At 48.1% G+C, this 8,962-nt stretch overlaps 1 protein-coding gene across 1 annotated transcript in view; it reads right to left on the minus strand.

Moving 5' to 3' along the window:
• Window positions 1-8,962, minus strand: part of LOC106806234 (fatty acid-binding protein, brain-like) — a 15,317-nt gene that overhangs the window by 2,496 nt on the left and 3,859 nt on the right. The gene's annotated exons all lie outside the window — the stretch shown is intronic.

An 8,962-nucleotide genomic window follows, 5' to 3' on the forward strand; every position in this document is an offset into this window, starting at 1 on the left:
AGAGAGAGAGAGAGAGAGAGAGAGAGAGAGAGAGAGAGAGAGCGAGAGAGAGGGTGTGTAACAAAATAATATAGGGAGAGAGGAAGAGGGATGGAGGATGAAAAAAGGGGAAAATGAGAGGGGAAATAGAAAGGGACGGAGGAAGAGGGCGTGGGAGAAAGAAAGGGGGAGGCACATATAAGGGAGCAATTAAGTTAACTCGATGGATGTACGGCTTATTATTGGATTGCCACAAGTGGTCTCGCAGCAGACACCCGCTCAGCGGCACAATACAGAGACAAGCGGCATGAGCGACGGATGATGAATCATTCAAGCAGCGTGCATGTATGTATATCGACCGACGTCGCCTACAATCCGCACACTGCTCACGCGATCCCGCTGATTGACAACGCGGTGATGCAATCATTCTGGCTGCCTTATACCAGCGGTTATAGCGTAGAACGCGGCGCCATGAATTTATCAAGAAACCCTTAATTAATTAAATAATTAATAATTAATTAATTTATTGAGACCCTTCTTAATACGCTCTTGATATTATTGTAGTCGGTTTCACCTTTTCACGACACAACAATATCAAGAGATAATAATACTAGAATATAATAATATAACACTATAATAATAGGTATTCTTAGCTCTTGATGATATGCATGGGGTAGCTCTACCGGCGTGGCTCCTTCGCTCCCGCTACAGGAGAGCGAAGAGGTTAGTTACAACGAATTGATGTATACCAGGGCCGTAGCCTGTGGGGGAGGGGGCAAGGGGGCAGCTGCCCCCTAGATTTTGTAGCAAAATTAAAAAAAGCTGAGCTAATAATCGTCAATAATTCTAACGTGATTTTTTTGGTCACTTATCCGTGAAAGCCTAATTGTCTCAGACCCATCCCTACCACACTATGGACGTCGATCAAGAGCTGCGCCCGTCGCTCATCATTACACTGTTGAGTCATAAAATTTTGCCCCCCCCTACGAATTTGCCCAGCCTTCAGCCCTGTAAACGGGAAGCGGCTAGCCCGGGTGCGAAATTTTTTTCCCCAATCGAGTTTCGGACCCACCATAGATAGTGTTTTGTAATATATGGTTCGTATATATGTGGTTGGATTATAGTTAGTGTTAGGGTTCGTGTACGTGTTAGGGTTAGGGTTAGGGTTAGGGTTAGGGTTAGGGGTATTCATTTTACATTGTTGCTTCGAGGAAGTCGAGTGAATGGAGTGCGCTGATTGGCTGTGGTCCGGAACTCAAGTGGGAAATTTTTTTTCGCAGCCCGGGTGCGTGTAGCTACGAGCAGCCTAGCTTCGGTAAACTGCTCGGCCGTGCCACAGTGATCAATGGTGGCGAGCGTACGGCTTGACGCTCGTTCTCTAGAGTTTCTCGCACTCACTAAACCCTTTCGCTATATCTACGACACTATACATGCGTTTAAGATGTTTGATGATGCATGCACGCACGGATGGACGCACGCACCGACTCACGCGCACGCGCACGCACGCATGTACGCGCACACACATCGACGCATGCATAATTCTTGTCCTTTTCAACTCTCTCTGTCATCACTACTTCTCGCAGCGTCTGCTTCCATATATAGTATTTTGACTCGACATGCATGCATGCAGTGTACACATCTTCAGCTGCCGAGCATATATCGGGTGGCGCACATTTTGGCAACGCTAGCTGCTGCCAGCGACGTACTGATATGTGTCAGGCGGAGCCTGTGAGCCGGCTCTACGGGATGCACATCCATTACCACCCCTTCCCACCCCCACCCATGCTGGTTCAAAGAGCTTATAACGACTCGATGTCACCACGCTCTAAACTTATTCTAAAGCGATGCACAACTAGTTTCACTTATGGTACCGGTTCTATTTTATCAAAAGCTAATAATAGCTCTAATCTAATTATAATAATAATAATATTAATTAACAATAATAATAATAATAGGTAATAATAATAATAATAATAATAATAGGTAGTAATAATAATAGGTAATAATAATAGGTAGTAATAATAATAATAATAATAGGTAGTAATAATAATAGGTAGTAATAATAATAGGTAGTAATAATAATAATAATAATAGGTAGTAATAATAATAATAGGTAATAATAGGTAGTAATAATAATAGGTAATAATAATAGGTAGTAATAATAATAATAATAATAGGTAGTAATAATAATAATAGGTAATAATAGGTAGTAATAATAATAGGTAATAATAATAATAGTAATAATAATAGGTAATAATAATAGGTAGTAATAATAATAGGTAATAATAATAATAATAATAATAGGTAGTAATAATAATAATAGGTAATAATAGGTAGTAATAATAATAATAGGTAATAATAGGTAGTAATAATAATAGGTAATAATAATAATAGGCTCTAATAATTAATTATTAGCGCTTGATATTATCGTTGTGAAGCTGAAAAAACGGTTGTCGGCTGCTGACGTGAAGTTACTGTACGGGGAGCGTATAAGGGAGATATAACGCACGCTGACGCGATTGCCTGGTAATATCAATCATCAGCTATGTATGCGACTCCTGCATGGTGACACTCGTCACATACACGTGTGATGCATGTATGTGTGTGTCACATGCACATGTCATACGTGAGTATAATATGTGTCATATACATATGTCCTATACATATATGCTACATATACATGTGTCATCATTATTGGGTGTTTATTCATGTGTCATATACACATAGTGACACACACGCGCGCGCGCGCACACACACGCACACGCACAGACACATGCACACGCACACAGGCACACACACAAACACAAACACACACACACACATACACACACACACACACACACACGCACACACACACACACACACACACACACACACACACACACACACACACACACAACAACAACAACAACACACCACCAACTCAACAAAAGAATCTCGCTCTGTTTCACCCTCTCTCTTCGCTCCACACCACCCCTCCTGCACCCTCGCCTCTGTTCCCCCCACCATATCATATCAATCTCCCCCACCCCCATCCATGGCCCCTTGCTTTATGGAAGTTTCCTTAGCTAGCCTCCACCCCCTCCTGCACCACGCGCTCCCCCACCCTCTATTAAAACTACTTATCTGGTCCATGAACGCCATAAAGTTGACTGATATCAGGCCTGAATTGCTTCTAAGGCCAACTCTCGATTAACCTCGACGTACGTAATTGCAGAGGAAGGAGGTTCAGGCCGCTGCTGAGACACCTCGACACGGTGGTTACAATGCGGCAGGCCTCGCCCAGAAAATTAAATAATGGCGCGTCGCGGCATTGCAGGCCTTTACCTTTCTACACCGTTGAGCTTCCCTGATCCAAAACCTGCCCTCTAATACACCCCCCGTGAGTCCCCACGTCTCTCTCTCTCACTCCTCTCTCTCTTCCTGTTCTCTCCACTCCTCTCGCAAGAGCGCTCTCTGTCTCTCGCGTATCTCGCCCGTTCTCTTTCTCCGTTTCTCACGCCATCCGTTTCTCAAACCCTGGATTTCTATTCCCCCCCCCCGCGCTCTTCTGGTCGCTCCCTCTTATTTATTTCGCTTATATATATATATGATAGTATATATATTATATATATATATATTAATATATAATATTGATATATTATTCCTGCTATTATATTCCTCATAATTATTTCGCGGATACTTCATCCCGGCGCTTGCCTCACGCCATCATCGACCTCTTGCGTCAGCGTCATCATCATTCTGTTCAGCCGTAAACATATCCCTCCCCCGTACATCCTTGCATTTCCTTTCTGTTTCCGGCCAAACATATCCCTCCCCCTACATCCCATATTCCTTTTGTTTCGCTAACATATCCTCCCCCTACATCGCATATTCTTTCGTGTGTCGCGACAAACATATCGGCCTCCCCCTTCATTCCATATTCCTTTTCTGTTCTCGCCAAACAATCCCTCCCCTACATCCTTTTATTCCCTTTCTCTATCCTGACCACATTCGATCCTGTCTCAATTCACACATTGCCGCATAACCCGCTGTCCCACACTTGCATGGCTTCTTCCGTTTGTTCCCCAGCATCCTATCCTCCCATCCGCTTGCATGTCCGCATCCTCCAGCCCCCACAAATCGATTTGCTACGCAACCGCTGCGCTCGTGACTCACCGCGCACAAAGATGACAGCGACTCTCACTCTCCCCGTCTTAGATATATCTGTCCTCTCTCCATCCATCGTCCGTCCGTCCGTCGTCCGTCCATCCATCCAATCCATCCATCCATCCATCCATCCATCTATCCATTCTACTGCTAGCTGCTGCTGCTTACTATTTACTGCTGCTACTGCTACTACTGCTACTACTGCTACTACTGTTACTGCTGTGCTACTGGCTGCTGCTGCTACTGCTGCTGCTGCTACTACTACTATTACAGCTGCTACTGCTACTACTACTACTGCTGCTACTACTACTGCTGCTGCTGCTGCTGCTGTTTCATGGCGAATGTCAGTTATTTCCTTACAGGGGGTCGATATACACAACGCGCACATTTGCGAGGGAGTGTTTACTATATAGCACGCGCTCGCAATGCGGCCGCTTACCAAGCCCATCAACAACAAGCTCCCCCGACAGTTCTAACGTTTCACATATGTATACTGCCGTACTCGGTCATGTCTCCCGCGAAACAGGCTATCGCAGCAATGACATACACTAGGCCTTCTCGTTATACAAGTACGTGGATATAGTCAAGCATATAGTCCCTCGATAGCGTGAATAAATAGTTGCGTGCGCGTGCCCGGCCACAACACACGTATCGGGTGTGTATGTGCAATGAGTTGCCGCGTGAACAGCTGTTAAAAACATTGAACGCAGTGAAATCGTCGTGTTATGTTGTTTAGGAATTGCTCATAGTTCTAGTATATAATCGATATCGAAATCTCATCACTATCTTGTCATTGGCGTTCCATCGCTACAGCACGCGCGCATCCGGCGTTTTAGCATCCGGACTACTCATGTGTATGATCGTCTGACGGGGCAATCTGTACAAAGTTATGTTCCGAGTGAGTGTCATGAGAGGGCCAGTGCTGAAACACAGCCATGGTACGGGGCGTGTTTAGAAATATATTTGGCAGTAGTTGGACGAGCCAATGGAGCATGGCAAAACAATTCATCGCCATTATCAGGCGCTATATAAGGACCTTGATTTGACCTTTTCGATACCAAAGGAATTGTAAATAAACACAAGTTGTAATTACTACTGAAAGTCTCCTTCTACTGAATTTATGTACTCGCTATCACATAATGATTCCACGTTAATTGACACGCCTACACACATTCTGGCTGCATGCACGCCTCCGTGCATAAACCCACAACACATAGTATAGAGCCTTCGTAATATTCTCGAAACCGCACAAGTGCCTGTGCACAGGCACTTGGAACGTCTCAATAAAAATAAAAAAAGGTAAATAAACACGAAATGTATTTACTACCAAAGTCTTAATGTTTCTCTACTCTATATTCGTCGATAACTTGCTGTAAATGCATTAGAACTCTATTTATCTAATTAATCTTATTGTTTGTGCACAGGGCGTGCGTGCGACGTACGTGTGTGTTGCAGATGAGCATTTGAACGGCATTTACAGCAAGTTATCGACAATAATAGGCGAAATAGAGTAGAGAAACATTAACTTAAGACTTTGGTAGTAAATACATTACGTGTTTATTTATCATCATTTTTTTATTGAGACGTTCCAAGTGCCTGTGTGCCTGTGATTGACTTCGTGTCATCAGTGATCATGCGGTATCTAATGAAATCCGGAGCTCTTCCTATTTGTGGGTTAGTAAACGCCTGCTTAAACCACCCGCAGCTATATACAGCCAGCATACCGATATCCCACAACCGCAACAATTAGCGATAGCTGGCGTGTACACGGGCTTCCACGAATCCCCCGACCCTTCCTCCAGAGAACTCGATCCTGCCCCCATCACACGGAGAGAGTAAACTGCTGGTCATGCAGTTGTTAGGCAAAACATTAGAACGTCATTACCTCCTGCTGTGAGCAGACACACACACGCACGCACGCACACACACACGCACGCACACACGCACGCCCCCCACCCCACACACACACGCACACACACGCACAGACACCCACACACACTCTCTCTGCTCGCCCCCCTGCGTCGCGTCGCTGCCAGGCGCGATGAACTCGGAGCCGGCAGGGCACACCCACACACACGACATGCACACAAACAACGCGCACGCGCAGCGCACGGCGCACGCGCACGCGGCATATTCACGCGCAAACACATCACGCACCACGCACCACATACACACACACACACACACACATCACACACACACACACACACGCACACATGCTAGTTCGTTCCCATGTGTTTCCGCTCTAATGCACTGAGGCCAGCTGTAGTGCTAATCAGCTGAGGACATAGAGGTCTAGCTTGGAGCAGGCATTTGCGAATGTAGAGTCAGACATAGTACGTCAGTATCGCCTAGCTAACCCTTTGCTCTAATCATAAAGTCCAACTGCAGCCAAACTCTGCCCACAATCCCTAAACGCTTGCTCATTATTTTCTCCCCGCTGAACGGTTAAAACCCAAACGTTATTGTGAGAGTGCCGTCCGACCCGCGGGATCCAACGCAGCCAGCGCCGCCCCGCCACCCCACTACGCCGCCCCGCCCCGCCGACCCTCCCGGCCCCCGAGCTCGCTACACTCGTGTTATATACTCTGCCACAGAAGCAGGCAAGCTAGTATACTCTCCTCTAATACGTATTGAACGTTAATTGGCTATCACGTCACTAGCAAGTACGCGTCTGGCGTGCCAGTGCGGTCGGCGCGCGGGCGCCAAGCAGACCCGCGCCTGCTCGGGTAACAGCACGACCACATCGCCTGCTACTCGCTGGCACTGCTACTGCTGCTGCTAGCGCTGCTGCGCTACATCTGCTACCGCTGCTGCTGCTGCTGCTGCTACTCGGCTGCGCTGCTCTGTGCTGCGTTGCCTGCTGCTGGCTGCTGGCTGCTGCTGCTGCGCTGCTGCTGCTAGCTGCTGCTACTACTAACTCACTCGACTGCTGCGCTGCTGCGTCCCTGACTGACTGCTGCTGCTGGGGCCTGCCTCAACTGCCCTGCTACACTACTACTGCGCGCTGCACTGCTGCGTCTCCTGCTGCTGCAGCTGCTGGCTGTGCTGCTGCTACTGCTGCTAGCGCTTCTGCTGCTGCTGCACTACATAACTGGCTGCTGCTGCTGCTGCTGACTACACTCCGCTCGCTGTGCTGCTTCTGCGGGCTCGCTACTAGCTGTCGCTGCTCGCTGCTGCGCTGCTGCCGTGCTGCTGCTGCCTCACTATGACGCGCAGTTGCTGCTGCTGCTACTGCTGCGCGCTGCCTCGCTGCTTGCTCTGCTGCTGCTGCCGCAGCCTATTGACCGCTGCAGTTGCGTGCTGATGCTGCTACTGCGCGCTGCTGCTGCTGCTGCTGCTGCTGCTGCGCTGCATCTGCTAGCTAACTATTGACGCGCGGCCGCCTGCAGTTCGCTGCGCTTGCTGCTGCTGCGCTGCTCGCGCTGCTGCTGCCTGCCTGCTCGCGCTACTATTGACCAGCTGCATTGATGCTGCTGCTACTGTTGATGATGTCATGATGCTGATACTGCTATGATACTCGCTACCGTACTGTACTCGCTACTGTCTGTTGTCTGTTGTTGTATGTTGTTGTTGTTGTTGTTGCTTGTTGTTGTTGTTGTATGTTGTTGTGTTGTTGTTTGCTCAGCGCCGCTACTGCTACGCAGCCTACTGCTACTGCGATGTTGTTGTTGTTGTTGTTTGTGTTGTGGTGTTGTTGTTTGGCTGCTGCTTGCCACAGCATGCTGCTACAGCTACTCTGCGCCTGCTGCTCGCTAATTGCCGACGATGGACCGTGGGCGAGGGGCGACACAACACGCTCTTGTCGCTCCGCGGTACGCTGGCGGGCGCGCGCACTTACCTTCCGACCAGCGACGTGTAGCCTCCGTTAGCGTAGTAGACCCGCGTTACGCCACGTCTGCGCGGGAGTGCACGCACGCAGCACGCACCGCACGCCAAGCACGTAACGTTAGGCAGCGTGTGAGACGGTTAAGCGATTATATACATGTGATGATCAATGGTTAGTCGTCTTCTGCGAATACCTCTGGGATCTTTTGCGCTTGCACTGCGCTGTTACTCGGCTGCGCGGTTATAGCTAAGCCGAGGAAATCCTAAGCTCTAGAATCTTTAGGCACTGTGCACTCGCGTGCCACATGCTGAGCGAACACCACAGTTCTAAAGACTAGGGCAAAACCCAAGGAGAAAAAAAAAAAAAAAAAAAAAAAAAAAAAAAAAAATAAAAAATTAAAAAAAAAGAAAAAAAAAAAAACGAATAAAACAAATTACGACCGCTACGCGTGTGAAACAGCTAGCGCGCGTGCGCACAGCTAACATGGATAGTTAGAGAGTTTTAGACTCATCATGACGGGCAGATGCCGAAGTAGGCGGTGCCAGCCGGCATACACATCATACACATCACACATCAATACATGACATGCAACAATACATGCACGCCACGCACGGCACGCACGCGAACACAGCACATCGCAAGCACGCCACACACACACACCACATACATACACATACCATACATTACGACACACATACCATACATCATACAGCATACATGAAGACGAAGCGTCACCGGCCGACGGAACCCAGTCGATCGTGCGCGCAGACAGCGCGTCGTTGGACGCATTCGCCTGTGTCAGCCGCGCAACTGCTCGCGATTTCTTACCAGAGCCTTCCATGTATCGTCGAAGATTCTCAGTCTTACGCGCCAGCTTGCCATTGCGCGGCAAGAACTGGCATGTCTTCAGCGTGGAATATGATCGTGGACGACTGGCGTGCCGCGTGCCGTACACGACCAGATAGATAGGCTGATTGGGGTGGTGACGGTGGCAGCTAAATGTTA

Source organism: Priapulus caudatus, unplaced genomic scaffold, assembly GCF_000485595.1.
Source record: "Priapulus caudatus unplaced genomic scaffold, Priapulus_caudatus-5.0.1 Scaffold149, whole genome shotgun sequence".
Taxonomy (NCBI): domain Eukaryota; kingdom Metazoa; phylum Priapulida; class Priapulimorpha; order Priapulimorphida; family Priapulidae; genus Priapulus; species Priapulus caudatus.